The following is a 15,232-nucleotide window of genomic DNA, read 5'->3' on the forward strand; positions in this document are numbered from 1 at the left end:
ACCAACTAGAGTTGAGGGTGATGTCATCATAGTTGCTTGGAGTTTTGGAAATTGGGAAATGAAAACATGTGAGTTTTGACTTGAGGCCAAAATTGTGAAATGGGAAAACGGATTTATGTCTATTTATAGAAATATCTTAATATTAGACATTTATGAAGGGGTTATACCATTGGTAACTTGAACCTCTATATCAAAACACTTCAATTCCTTGACAATACAAATTATAAATGTAGAATAGATTACCAACTCTAATGAGTGAGGACAATGAAGGACGAAGAGAGGAGAAGGTTTGCTTGATGGAGACAGTGAAAAAGAGCTGCAAATTGTGTGGACAGACAAGGAAACAGATTAGGCAGCTGAAGGATGAGGAATTTAGGGTTTAGGGGCTATAGACAGCAATAGATCTGCAGTTAGGGAAGCAAACAGCAGCTAAAGAGATTGAGAAGTAGTGAAAGAGGGTGAAGAGCAAAGGAGAATAGGCGAAAACTATGTGTGCAGGCTCGAATGGGAACAGCAGCCCGAAACTCGAGTTTTCCCCTACCAGTCCCAAAATGCGTTTCAGAAACAAAATGTTTTGGGCTATTTCGTGTTTCCGTTCTAGGCAGCCCAAACGGCATTTCGGGCAACTACGGATGTCATGCAACAGCCATGGGCTAGCAACTTGTTGAGCTAAATTACCATTATCTCTCATTTAACAGCCCCAAAACTCAAGTTAATTAATGAATTTGACGGAGGCCCCAAACTTTCTAGAAATAGACAGCCTACCCTCCCATTCATCCTAATCTCATTTTTGTAGGTTTACGGTGCTAGAACTTCACTGTCTGCACCCATCCACAAAGGACATCTCAACCGAAGCTGCCCCACATTGTCTACATCCATATGGCACCAGCTTCCAACCTTCTCCTCACTGCCTGCATCCCATACTACGTTTGCCAACTGATGCAGCCCATCACTCTACTCTATTTGCACCTAGCAACCAGCCTCCAAGCTGTATTTTGTTGTTCAGCGGCTCCACGAGCACTGGCAACCTCCTTACTGCCGTGTTTGGGCTCTCTAGTTGCTACCCTGCACTCTAGATCACTCACATTGTTGCCTTTTGCTCCTCCTACTGCTGCCCAAGCTGTCACCATCATCAAAACCCTACGTTTGGTGGTTTTCTCTCTCCTCTATACCTATCTAACAATGATCCAACATCTCTACTGCTGCATTTGCTGCTACCAAATGTCTTTAGAGACTTCGTTGCTGTGTTTTGAGATCTCTTGGAACACAACACACTCTCCAACTCACTATCTCTACCTCAATCCTCAAGACACAAGAGTTTGAGGTACATTATTCATTCACTACATGGTGTGTTTGCTACATGGGCATTGTATTATACACATTCATTCATTTGTTATCTTCACTATGTCCATTGTCTTTGAGTTACCCTAACCCTAACTATGTTCTATTCAACTTGTGCTTTGTCGTATGATTGTATTTGTGTTTTTGCGTCGAGGTATTTCTTTACATGGTATCTAAGCTACGATCTCTTCGAAGAAACCTAGCCCTTTGATCTAAACAAGACATCACTGCTACGTTCTCTTGCGCCAAATCCACTTGCTTAATTGAAAGAGAAAGATAAAGGTACAACCTAAGTTAGGTGAAGGGTTGACCTAACCAACCCTCCACCAACAACTGACTAGAGTTAACTAACTCTAGTCCCTAGTGTCACTACTTTAATGTCAAGATACTAGGTATACACACACACTAAAGTGACACTTATTAAAGTGTCCACACCACACAAATTACATGGGCACTGCCCAAAATTGACAGATTCTAACAACCCCTTGCACTATCAATGTGATGAAGTACAACGATGATCAATCACCAAAGGATAATAAGTTTAAGGACTTTCGAAAACCCTCAAACTTCTCACGTGGGAGTGCCTCGGTGAAAATGTCTACAACAGTCTCTTGTGTGGGCACATACATCAAGCTGATCTCTCCTACTATAATTGCCAAGAGTTTCGGAAACGAGGAGATAGAAATATATTTCGAAGTCACGAAACACAGTTTCAATCCTAGTCTGAAATGTCGAAACGACGAAACGGGAATCCAAAAAATATAAGTATAAAATTAAAAATATATATAGTCATAAATATAATTTTAAGTATACAATAGAGTAATACCACTTACTAGTTGAACGCCTACATCAAACCACCTAAATTCCTCAATAATATAACATTAGAACTTAGAAGAGAGTCGAGATTTGACAAGTTCAAAGTATACAAAAATCATGATTCAATTTAAAAAAGTAAACCATAACTTGTCATAAACAATAAACTCAAGATTAAAGGCTCAAAAGTGACTAGTCATAGACTCATATCATGTCATATAAACTCAAAAAAGAGAATACTTGTGAGTCGTAACTTAGTAAACAATGTGTAAAAAAGAAATACAAATATTATGATGTATAGTGTATCACAGTATCTCGTGAGTCATGAGTCATCTAAATGCCACTAAACTATAAACATGAATGTACATAATCAACTTACAACAAATCTACAAAGTACAAGAAGTCTATGAATCATCGTATCATGATCTGTCATCTAATGACTCATAAGAGTCACTCAATATCATCAAAAGACATCTCTATCTTGGCCTTCTTAGGGCTACTAGCAAGAGCACTAGTATTGCTACTAGGAAAGAGAGGACATCATCATCATGAGCCACTAGAGCTATAGATGTAGAAGTAACTCCACGTCAAACTTGAGATCCTCTCGCTCTAGCTGATGTACGCCTGGACCGTGTCCAATTTGCAGGTGTAGACATCTCCTCATATAGCTTATTGTAGATGTCTATCTCCTCCTCTAGAATTATAGGAATGTCCCTCGCCTTCTCTATGTCAATCTTATCTACGTTTACCTGCTTTGGCTCAAGTGTGTAACTTGAATTCTCAATCAAGCACAAGTTACAATGGCAAAAAACCAATCTCTCGAGTTGAGCAATCTTCAACCTATTTCTCTTTTTTGTGTGAAACAATGTCCACGTGCTCCAATTTCTCTCAGCACGACCACTATCACAATCCTACGAGAGAACACAAACAGCCATCCTTTTCTACAAAATTCGGATTAAAAAATAAGATGAAATTCAGCACACTTATTTATATTACAACTTACAAGTTACATGTATCATTATATGATGTATCATGTAACATGTTTATCATTTAAACTTTACTCACCAATGTCGGAGCACAATTTCTATACTTCTACCAAGACACAGGCTCAAGCTGTGTCTCACGTAACTCTGTTGTGAGGGGTGCAAATGAGAGAGTGTGGTTACGAAACTTGAGGAGACCATCCTCAAGTCACATAGTGATGAAAACATCTCTATCAACCCACTTACTAAAATAATGTTGCAACCCCTCTTTAAGCTCCTCACTTGCATATTAATATTCATTGCACCAAAGAGGATGTAAGCAATGTGCAATAGCATGGATTGATCTTTTATTCCATACTACACGAATGTCCTACACTCTATAACATATATGAAGTTAACATGTTACCCACACAGCAATATAAATTATGAATCATGATATATCATAGATTCATACATTTGATTAAAAAGGTGAAATTGGAATGAATGGTCATTGATTCACTTACTTATCTCAAGATAAGAAAATGTTTCTATCCAGCACCTCTCCAATCTGATCCATATACTCATACAAAAGGCCTAGAGTACTACCCTCTATATCAATGATTCTCAAAACTGTGTAAATGGGAGTCAAAGATTTCATCAATGGAGCTGCATCCTCCCAATAGGCATCATCCATGACATTTCTGATAAATGTCAAAGCCTTAGGCTGCTCCCTCATCCCATGCAGCCCACTCTCTAGAGACAACCGTCCTCAAGAGGCCCTCCTAGACTCTTTTCAAGTCTCTCCACAACAATACGCGTGTAAACGAAGCGAGTGGCTCATAGCTTCAAAAGATTCAAATCATTGTAAATGGCATGCACTCTAGGCCTCTTTGTCACAAACTTTACCATGTTTCTACCTCTCTTGAAGAGGTTATCTATCCATCTAACCTTTTTCAAATCCACCATGAGTAGATCCAAACAACATAATGCACATCGAGTCCACGTGATCTTAGAGAACTCACTCTCTAACAAAGCACCCATAGTCACACAGTTACTGCCATTGTTAGTGATAACCTACACTACATTCTCTATACCAATCTCCAAAATGTCAACCCTAATATACCTATAGACGTACTCGCTTGTAATCACTATCCCTATTGTAGATGCATCTATGGCACACAAAAGCATGGTCCCTTTGCAAGAGAACACCAAGATATCATACTTATTCATCCTCACATCTATCCATCCATCACACAAAATAGTGCAACATACTTCTGCCAAATAATCTTCCAATGTTGCATCTCTAGCTTTACAACATGTTTCTCTCTAACAAGCTCACATGTGTGCAAAGCCTCATAGGAGGGGCCCTCCCACTCACATTCAATTTAACTCATAGCCCTAATGGTTCTTTTCCACCTATTTGTACAAGCAACATGAAAAGGAATGGTGCATTGTATAAACAATCTCATGATCTCATGTGTAGCCTCTACCTTCGCTTGCTTTCTAAGGGTTGCTATAGCACTTGTCATTTCTAATGATCTTCTTGCAGCTTTTACTACCCCAGTGATACGTGCACCTGTTGACGAAGTACTACCACCCTACGTACCCCCAACATGTGGCAAAGGGATCCATGAAGCAACTGGACCCTTGAAAAAAGTACTTGCACTTGCCTAAGTGGCCTCTGCATCTTTATCCATAGAGATGCTAGCACTAGCAAAAGCATTGCTACCAACATCCATGCACACTCTACCCCTCTTTGGGACAATACCACCTACAGGAGGAGGTGGAACCATAGGAAGTGCACATGGCTGCAAAGTATCATCCTCATATGGTGCACTAACCACAAGGCATTGCCACCTCCAATGCTCTAAACTAGCATACACATCATTAGGCACATCGGGGCAATTTTCAATATCCTTACTACTAACACAAGCAAGATGATCCTTCACTCGTAACGCTCCTCGTGCGTACATGGTTGTACCTTGCTGGTAACATGGGAAACCAATAGCAAAAGTGGAGAAAACTTGGTCAAATCAATGTGTACAACGAAAGAGGAAGAGAGGGGAGGGGTTGCTCACTCAAAATAGTGAAAATCAGCACCAAATCTAAGGGAAAACAGCTAGAAATGGTATGGAGAGAAAAGAAAAGGAATTGGGCAGCTAAAGGATGAAGAATGTGGAGTTTCACGGCCAGGATGTGGAGCAAACAACAGGTAAGGACAATGATCCACAAAGAAAGGGGGTGGACAGCAAGGAAAAGAAGATGGAATGCTCACATAGGAAGGCAAAATGCTGTTTGTGACTATAAACTGGGTCAAAACCCTTGTCCGCTAAAATGCCTATCCCAAAACACGTTTTTGGCCCGAAGCATTTTTGTTTCAGGCAACTATCGCGAAACGTGTTTTCGGCCCGAAGCATTTCTGTTTCAAGCAACTATGTCTCCTACATAACATATCTCTCTAACATAATGGTAATACACCTCAATGTGTTTCGTGCAAGCATAAAATATAAGATTTCTTACTACTACAATAGCACTCTAACTATCAAAAAGAATAGGTATGGGACTCTCCAATGGTAAATGTAGATTAGCCAACAATCTATTTAGCCATACACATTCCACTCTTGCTGTAAAGGCTGCCCTATACTCAACCTCACAAGATAAGGTAGTTGTAGGTTGTTTCTTACTTAGCCATGAAAGAAACAATGTCCACTAGTAGACTACCTAGTGTCTGCATCACCAGTCCAATTTGAATCTAATTGTAACCTGTAAGTCTCCCCTTTGGGAAATAGTAATGCATATAACTGGATACCTTGCAACTATCTAAAGATCTACTTAACAACTAGCCAACATATGGTCCGTGGGCTATACATATACTTGCTCACCCGAGATACCATATACCAAATGTCATGGCATGTGTTGCAAAGATAATTTAAGACAACCAACAGCATGGCTACAAATTGCAACATAAAACATCTCTTCACCATCATGCATAGACAGCTTTAAGCTTGGCTCCATAGGAGTGCACATAGATTTGCAATCTTGCATGTTAAATCTATGTGACAGCTTATCTACAAACTGTGATTGTAACATGATAATGGCATGCTGATTTTGGGTAAAGTGAATCCCCGAACAATAGTGTAGGCAATCAAATGCATGGTTTAATTCAGCCTTAATGAGCAACATGTCATCCACATAAAGAATGATAATTAGCAAGGCCTCCCCTTCCTTTTTAATGTATAGAATGAGAGCAATTGGACTATTTTTTCACCCCTTGCAAACCAAATAAGCATCAATTTTAGGATACCATATATAAGGAGCCTATTTGAGACCATAGAGAGCTTTATGCAACTTGTATACTATGTGCTCTTTTCCCTTAACCACAAACCCTAGAGATTATAACACATTAACATCCTCATGCAAATCCCCATTCAAAAAAGTTGTCTTAATGTCCCAATGATGTACTTTCCAGCTATAATTTACAAGCATAACAATTATTCATCTCACCATACTTATACGAGATATAGGAGCAAAAGCCTTTTGCTACAAATCGTGCTTTGTACCTATCAATGGTGCCATCAACCTTGCATTTGAGTCTAAAACTCCATTTTATGCCAATGGCCTTCTTACCAAGTGGTAAATCCATAAGATCCCACGTAGACTTAGTGGCAAGAGAGTCTAACTCATCCTATATGGCCTGCATCCAATGTATATCTTGCTGAGTTTCATCCAAGGAAGTAGGCTCATCATCACCCAACAATGAGCTCATAAAAACATACTCATCACAATCATCTACTTCCATAAAACCAGCCAAATGGCCCCCCCCTTCATCATGTGCTACATGCCTAGCAACCCTTCTAATGTGTTGAGGTAAAGGAGCATCATTTTCTCTTTATTTTCCTTATTTCTCTCTCACACCCTCTCTCTATTTTCTCCCCTTTTCTTTATTCTCTCTCTCTCTCCCTCTTCCTATGTCTCTCCATTTCTCTCTCTCCCTCCATTTCTCTCTCCATCTCTCTTTATTTTTCTTTCTTCGAGAGTGCATGACAGCTATCTAGGGACTGTTTTGGCTGGCATTTACAAGAGCCTGTTCATGATATATTGCTTCTTCCACTGCATGTGGCAAGCCATCATCAAAATCCTATTGTTCATGAGCATATGGTGCAACAACAACTTGCTCTATTATGTCTATCTTGCCATTTACAGCAGGCATGGACTCCAAAGAAAGTAGCAAAAGACTCTTAAAGACATCACCAATGGCATGGGTGGCTAGCACTTGAAACTAATCACATGAAAATGCAGCATTTTCAGCAAATAGAATATCTCTACTCAGAAAAATTTTCTTCATGTGTGGGTCATACAAGCAATAGTCCTTGCTCTCTGACCTGTCGCAAATAAATATGCATTTTACAGCCTTGTCATCAAGCTTCCCATGAAGCTCTTTCAAAACATGTGCATAGGCTATGCATCCAAATATCCGAAACAATCAACTTTGGGTTTCTTGCCATGACAAGCTTCAAACAATGTGATTGTCTTAAGTGCCTTAGTGGGTGGACGATTTGATACATGATTTGCACATTAAAGGCCCTCAAGCCAAAACTTACGAGGCTATCCCTTGCTTTTCAACATACAACAAGTCATCTCTGTGAGTGTCTAATTTTTACTTTCAACAATACCATTTTTCTGAGGTGTCATCTTAACAGTGGGCTTGATACGTAATGCCATGGTCAAGCAAATATATCTCAAAAGCACGAGACATGTATCCCTCCCTGAATCCATATGAAATGTTTGTACTTTTTGGCTAGTTTCAGCCTTAAGCTTTGCAACAAGATGTTTAAAATGCATAAACACATTAGATTTTGCTTTCGACCCATACACCCATGTTCAAGTGCACTTCTCCTCATTGGACCACAAACATCAAAGTGAATGAGCTGCATTTTTCGAACAACACGCACTGCACCATCCTTTTTGAAAGCAAAACTATGCATTTTGCCCAAGCCTCACATACATGAGGAGATGGAGTCTTCAGTAGAGGCAATGCATCTATCATATGACATCTCCGAAGGGTCATCAAACTCCCAAAACTCATATGTCCATAATAGGCATGTCCTCCCCCCTCTATCCATATGAAATGTCTACACTTTCACACTAGTTTCAACCTCAAGCTTTGCAAAAAGATATTTAAAATGCATAAACACATTAGATTTTGCTTTCAACCCATACACCAATGTTCAAGTGCACTTCTCCTCATGGGACCACAAACATTAAAGTGAATAAGCTGCATTTTTCGAATAACACGCATTGAACCATCTTTTTTTAAAGCAAATCTATGCATTTTGCCCAAGCCTCGCATACATGAGGAGATGGGAGTCTCCACTAGAGGCAATGTATCTACCATATGACACCTCTGAAGGGTCATCAAACTCCCAAAACTCATATGTCCATAACAAGCATGCCATTGGTGTCTCACAGGTATGTGAAATTTTGTGATGCTTAAATCTTACTAGAAACATTTGATTGAGTTATTAATCAAATGTGCAAGGTTATTAAGCGCATGTTACACATGGCAATTATTTCATGGTAGCAAGCCAAGGACCCCAAGGATGCAGTGGGTGTCAAAGGCAAAAGTTATGACAAGTTACGCAACTAGGCTTTGGTGGTCAATTGGTGTTAATTTTGACCCTATGACAATTGTTTAGCCAATAAGCATCAGTAGTGACACTAGGGACTAATGCCAATTTAAGAGTCAACAAAGGTTGGACCCACTTCAAGTTGCAAATGGCCTAGCCAATTTAGTTATGGCTAAGTAAATTTAATTTTGGGTAAGATCTGAAGTAGGTATCCAACAAAAAAAGCCCCTTATACAAGATACCAGACAGTTGGAGTGCATAATCCATCTCTATCTCTAACAAAGCATTTGTCATCCTCAAAGATAACTTAAAAGCCATGCTTATTAAAAGCAGAGATAGACAAGTTCTTTGTAATGCTAAGCACAAGCAAGACATCGAGAAGCATGAAATCAAAACCATCCACAATAGTAATAGTGATTGTACTAATGCCACATACATCATAAGTTGTTCGCACATGTAACACACTTTCCAACAATGGTTGAATGCAAAGAGGTAAGCAAACACTTCTTGGAAGTGATATGCTTTGACGCCCCACTATGAAAATACCATGTATATTGCGTTTCAACAATATTAAATGTTAAATCAACCATCAAAGAATCAAAGATGCATGTGAGAAATGCATAGTCCTCCTCCACAAAGTTAGCTTAAGCATCACCATCAATAGATTCAATACCTAATGTCTCTTGGACAGCCAAACCAAAGTCGTTCTTCTTCGCTTTGGCCAATCTCTTCCTCTATTCATCAATATAATGACCGGAATTCTTGCAATAAGTGACATTTTCTCTTTTTCTTCGACTTTTTTATATGTTAACTTTCCCTTACTTTGAAAGTATAGCCACATTATCTAAGCGCAATGCAACATTCTTCCAAGTCTATTCCTCTTGTAGCAAGAGGCCTTCTAACTCCACAAATGTAAGGAACCGCTCTTCCCTTTCCCCCCTTCCCCAAAAAAGACAGCATCAAAGAGATGTGGAAGCCAAGTTATGACTTACGAAGAGAGTTCAATGTGATGTTTACAAATTCAACATCTTAAATGATTTGTTTAGTATGCTTCGCACCAACAACAAGCTTAATTACCCAATGTGGGCTTACGTGATGTGGCATGTTCTTGTTGAGAATAATTATGGTATATTGTCAAGGGCACTAAGCAAAAGTCGGCTTCTCCAACATCGGCACTATCACGAGGACATGAAATTTTGTTTGGTTCACTTAACATTAGGATTAATTTTTTATCAAATGTTGAAGTATGTGTTGCACATGCAATTTAGTGTGTACTTCTCAGTGTGTGCACATCTTAGTGTGCATTTCTTGTGTCTGCAAATCAGATGTCAATTAGTGATGTCTGCCAGTGGTCTCCCTTGCTCTAGATTGGTGCAATTTTGCCCACTCAGCCACAACAGCATTCTTTTTCTTTGTTTATTGCTGCCGACTGCATTTATTGCAGATCAGACAGCCTTTGGGGCAGTAGTAGACCAGATTTGGGGCTTTTCAGCTATTTACAGCTGCCCCCCACACTTCGCAAATTCACTCTTCTTCTACAGGTTCTTGGGAGCACACTTCGCCTGCAACATTCCCCTCCATCTCTAGTGCTGTTGCTGTCATTCTCAGCCTGATTTGATGCCCTCATTGACACCTCAAGCTACATGCAGTGACTAATCAGTAAACACTATTGTATTCAGCATTCATCTTCAATTAGTGCAGATTTCTTACTTTTCCTGTTGTCTCTCTTCCTTTCTCTCTGTGCTCATGTTCTTCTTCCATTACTCTCACATGTTAGCCTACCTATTTTAGGGTTTGTCAAACTATTATCTCCTAGTTGTGAGCTCCTATCCCAATCTAACGGAGACATGGGAGCTCTAACAGTTTGGTGTGTATTTCTCAGTTTGTGAACATCTTGGTGTGCATTTATATTGTCTATCAATCAATGCTGCCTGTCAGTAGACCCCCTTGCTCCAAGATACTTTGTTTATTATTGCAGACTGCATTTACTGCAGATCGGACAGCTTCTAGGGATACGTGAACAACAGTTGGCCAAATTTGGGGCTTTTCAGCTATTTAGGGCTTGCCCCCCCTCCCCAGAACCCCACACTTGGCAGATTCATTCTTCTCCAGAATTTTGGAAGCACACTTCATCTCCAACATTCTCCTCTATCTTTGATGCTGCTGCTGTCATTCTCAGCCTGACCTAGTGCCCCCACTAACGCCTCAAGCTACATGTAGAGACTAATCAGTCCACACTGTTGTATTCAGCATTCATCTTCAGTCAGTACAGATTACCTTCTTCCTTTTCCTGCTGTCTTTCTCTTCCTTTCTCTCTATGTTCATGTTCTTTCATTGCACACACTCACATTTCTATTATTGATGTGGCTTCTACTTGGTATTTTGATAGTGGTGCATCTAAGCACGTCACCTCTTGCCGAGCATTACCTCTGTGTGTGTGTGTGTGTGTGTGTGTGTGTGTGTGTGTGTGTGTGTGTGACACCTACCTAAGGGGGCCACAGTTGTGTGTGCTAACAATGCCTCTCATGCAATTAAAGGCATTGGTCATGTGAAGGTTATCTCTGTTTTTAGCACTCCTTTAACATTGCATGATGTTCTCTATGTACCCGGCATCAAGAAGGATCTTACTTCCATTTCAACCATTGCAACTTCCAAGTTTCACATCATTTTCTTTCGTCCTCCAATGTGCAGTATATGATGATCAAGTTTCTTCTTCCATTGTCTTGACAAGCACCCTCGCTAAGGGTCTCTATCGTCTTGATACATATGATTGGTAGTGTTAGATTACAGGAGATAGATTTCTTCAGACTGATGGAAGCACGAGTGTTCTTCACCTCCCAGCCACGCCTAGATAAGTGCTGGCCCTCAAGCTTATCTCTTTGCGAGCCGTCAACTTCCTGGAGTCCTACTATTTCTGGACTCCCTTACTCTCTAGGCTCCCCTTGACCCCGTTCGGGCGCCCAAGAGCCCGGACGGTCATTCTCCTGCATGTTCCCCTAAATTTACCTTAATGTAACATTAAATATCCCTTTTAATGTCACATTCTCCACTTATGACCTTAATGTGACATTAAATATCCCTTTTAATATCACATTTCCTTCCCCTTAAGGATCGGTTTCGTCCTCGAAAACGATATTTGGAAGGTCTAACTGTAAATCGGGAAACCTTTTCTTTAAAGTACTTACTCGCTTCCATGTTGAGCTTTCCTCTGAACAATCTTTCCACTTAACCAAACATTCTTGATAAATAGTATTCCTCGTTCGTCTATTACGAACATTTAATATTTTTTCTGGTTCATGTGGATTAGATTGGTCATAGAATAACTCCTCAATATCATCATTTAAGATTAGATTATCCAAATCACCCAGCTTCTTCCTTAGTTTGCTTACATGAAAAACTGGATGTATTTTACTACCAGCAGGTAGTTGGAGCTTGTAAGCCAATTCTCCCACCCTTTTAAGTATTATGAAAGGACCACAATACCTTGGTGAAAGCTTTGGACAATGTCCCTTTTTCATAGTTTTAGTTTGTTCAGGCACCTTAAGATAGACCAATTCTCCTTCTTCAAAGGAGATGTCTCTTCGGTGAGGATCTGCATATGCTCTAGCTCGACTTTGAACCTTTTTAATATTTTCTTGAGCAAATTTTAACATATTATTCATATCCTCAAAAAAGTCTTTAGCTGCCTAAACCTTTTCCTTATGCAGTCCTACTGCAAAAGGAGCTCTGGGCTGAAACCCATACATCAACATAAATGGACTATATCCAGTGGAAGAGTGTTTGGCACTGTTATATGCAAACTCTGCTATCGGTAAATACTCTTCCCAATTAGTTTGCCTTTTGCTTACATATGCCCTAAGCATATCTTCAAGAATTTGGTTAACCCTTTCAGTTTGCCCATCTGTTTGCGGATGATCCGCCGTACTCATGCTAAGTTTAGTATCCAATTTCCTAAATACCGCACGCCAAAAATGGCTATCAAATTTTCTATCCCGATCAAAAACTATATTTGCCGGAAGGCCATACAATCGGTATATGTTCTCTACGAACAATCTAGCCAATTCTGGTGTTTTAACATCAGTTGAAGTTGGAATAAACCTAGCCATTTTGGTTAACCTATCCACAATTACCCACACAGAGTCGTGCCCCCTCTGTGTTCTAGGTAAAGCAACAATAAAATCCATGGAGATACTCTCCCATTTTCCCAAAGGAATTTCTAATGGATGGAAAAGTCCTCCCATTTTTAATTTTTCAGCTTTATTAACCTGGCATTTATTACATTTGACCACATAGTCAAGGACGTCCTTATTCATTCCAGGCCAATAGAACTGCCTTTTAATAAGACTATAATTCTTATTAACTCCTGGATGTCCCGCACTAGGGGTATCATGACACTCAAAGAGTATCTGGCACCTTATTTCTATATCTTTCGGGACACATACCCTACCCTTGTAGAGTAAATAACCATTATCAATGGTAAAATTCTTCCACTTGAATCCAGTTTGAGCAACCCCTGATGCTCCATTTCCTAGTTGAACATCCTCAGATATTCCTTCCTCAGTAGAAGCACTTTCATTTGGATCCCCATTTTTTATTGCTTCCCATATGTTGGAATATGCCGGATCAACCTGGCATTTCTCTTTTAAAGATTCAAGCAAGCTGGAAGTGAACTGAGTAAAACTCAATTCATTAATGATGGGCATTCTGCTGAGTGCATCAGCTACTATATTATACTTTCCTTTTCTATATCTTATTTCATAGTCGAACTCTTGGAGGAGTTCGGCCCATCTGGCTTTACGCCCATGTAAATCTGGTTGATCGTTAAGCCACTTAATGCTTTCATGATCCGATAAAATCAAAAGTTTGGCACCATACAAATAATGCCTCCATTTCTTCATTGCATGTACTATTGCATACAGCTCCCTCTCATAAACAGAATAATTCTGTTTTGCACGATCTAATTTCTTGCTTTCAAAAGCAACTGGTCGACCTTCTTGTAATAAGACCGCGCCTATTGCCTTGTCACTGGCATCAGCTTCAACCACAAATGGTTTATTGGGATCCACTATTAATAATACTGGAGCTGTAGCAATAGCTACCTTAAGTTTTTGAAAACTTTCACTTTGGTCTGTTCCCCAATTAAAACTTTTCCCTTTCCCTTTAAGTTGGTCTGTCATTGGAACAGCTATTTTGGCATAATCTCGAATGAATCTACGATAAAATCCAGATAAACCTAGGAAGATCTGCAGCTCTTCCAGGTTCCGTGGAGGTGGCCATTCAATAATTGCCCTTACTTTTTCTGGATCCATGTTGATTCCCTCTTTCGAGATTATATGCCCTAAATATTTGACCTCTTGTGCAAAGAATTCACATTTAGTTTTCTTCGCATAAAGGGAATGTGTTCTTAACAGTTGGAATACTAATAATAAGTGTTTCAAATGTTCTTCTTTTGATTTACTAAAGATCAAGATATCATCCAAGAAGACTACTACAAAATGTCCTAGATAGGGCCGTAAAACACTATTCATCAGCTTCATAAAAGTAGCTGGTGCATTAGTGAGACCAAAAGGCATCACTAAAAAATCATAATGCCCGTATCTAGTACGAAATGCCGTTTTGGAAATATCTTGTGCCTTAATTCTTATTTGGTGATAACCTAATCTTAAGTCTATCTTTGTGAAGAATTTTGCCCCTTGCAATTGATCAAAAAGATCTTCCATTCTGAGCATAGGAAATTTATTCTTCACCGTTATTTTATTAAGTGCTCTATAGTCAACACAAAGTCGCATAGAACCATCTTTTTTCTTTACCAATAAAATTGGTGAAGCCCAAGGTGAATTACTGGGTTGAATAAACCCTTTATCCAAGTAATCCTTAATTTGTCTTTCAACTTCTTGATGCTGTGTTTCACTTAACCTATATGGTGGTTTTGAAATTGGGTGTGTATCCTTATTTATATCAATTGGGTGATTTATTTCACCCCTATCTGGTGGAAGGCCACTAGGTAAATCAGAAGGAAACACATCTTTAAAATCATCTAACAAACGATTCAATTCATTATTAACATTCAATTCGCAAACATAGGAAAATTGTTGCTTCATATTACAAAAAGTAAAAGTACTCTGTACAGGAAGAGACCATAGCATATATACCTCACAAACTTCCTTCTTTATCAGCTTCTGAACTTCAGTAGAACATAGCAAAGGATTATCAGATACTTCATGTTCACCTTGAATGACAAAAGTCTTACCATCCCTTTCAAATTCCAGTGTATTATGGTGATAGCTACGTTTTAAGGATGGTTCCAATCCCCATAGCCACTCCCTCCCTAGAGCAATGTCAGCTCTTTCCATGTTCATTATTTGGAAATCAAGCTTATCTTTATATCCTTGAATGTCGATTCCCAAATTGAATACCATTGTATCCCATATTTTATTGTCTTGGCCTTGCATCATACGCACAACGTATTGATGCTCACTGTTTTGTTGG

At 39.4% G+C, this 15,232-nt stretch overlaps 1 protein-coding gene across 2 annotated transcripts in view; it reads right to left on the reverse strand.

Annotated features, from left to right (window-relative positions):
• Positions 1-15,232, reverse strand: part of GCP1 (glycoprotease 1) — an 81,265-nt gene that overhangs the window by 38,395 nt on the left and 27,638 nt on the right. The gene's annotated exons all lie outside the window — the stretch shown is intronic.

This window comes from Lygodium microphyllum, chromosome 13 (genome assembly GCF_053477565.2).
Source record: "Lygodium microphyllum isolate KBCC chromosome 13, Lygodium_microphyllum_v1.1.10, whole genome shotgun sequence".
NCBI lineage: Eukaryota > Viridiplantae > Streptophyta > Polypodiopsida > Schizaeales > Lygodiaceae > Lygodium > Lygodium microphyllum.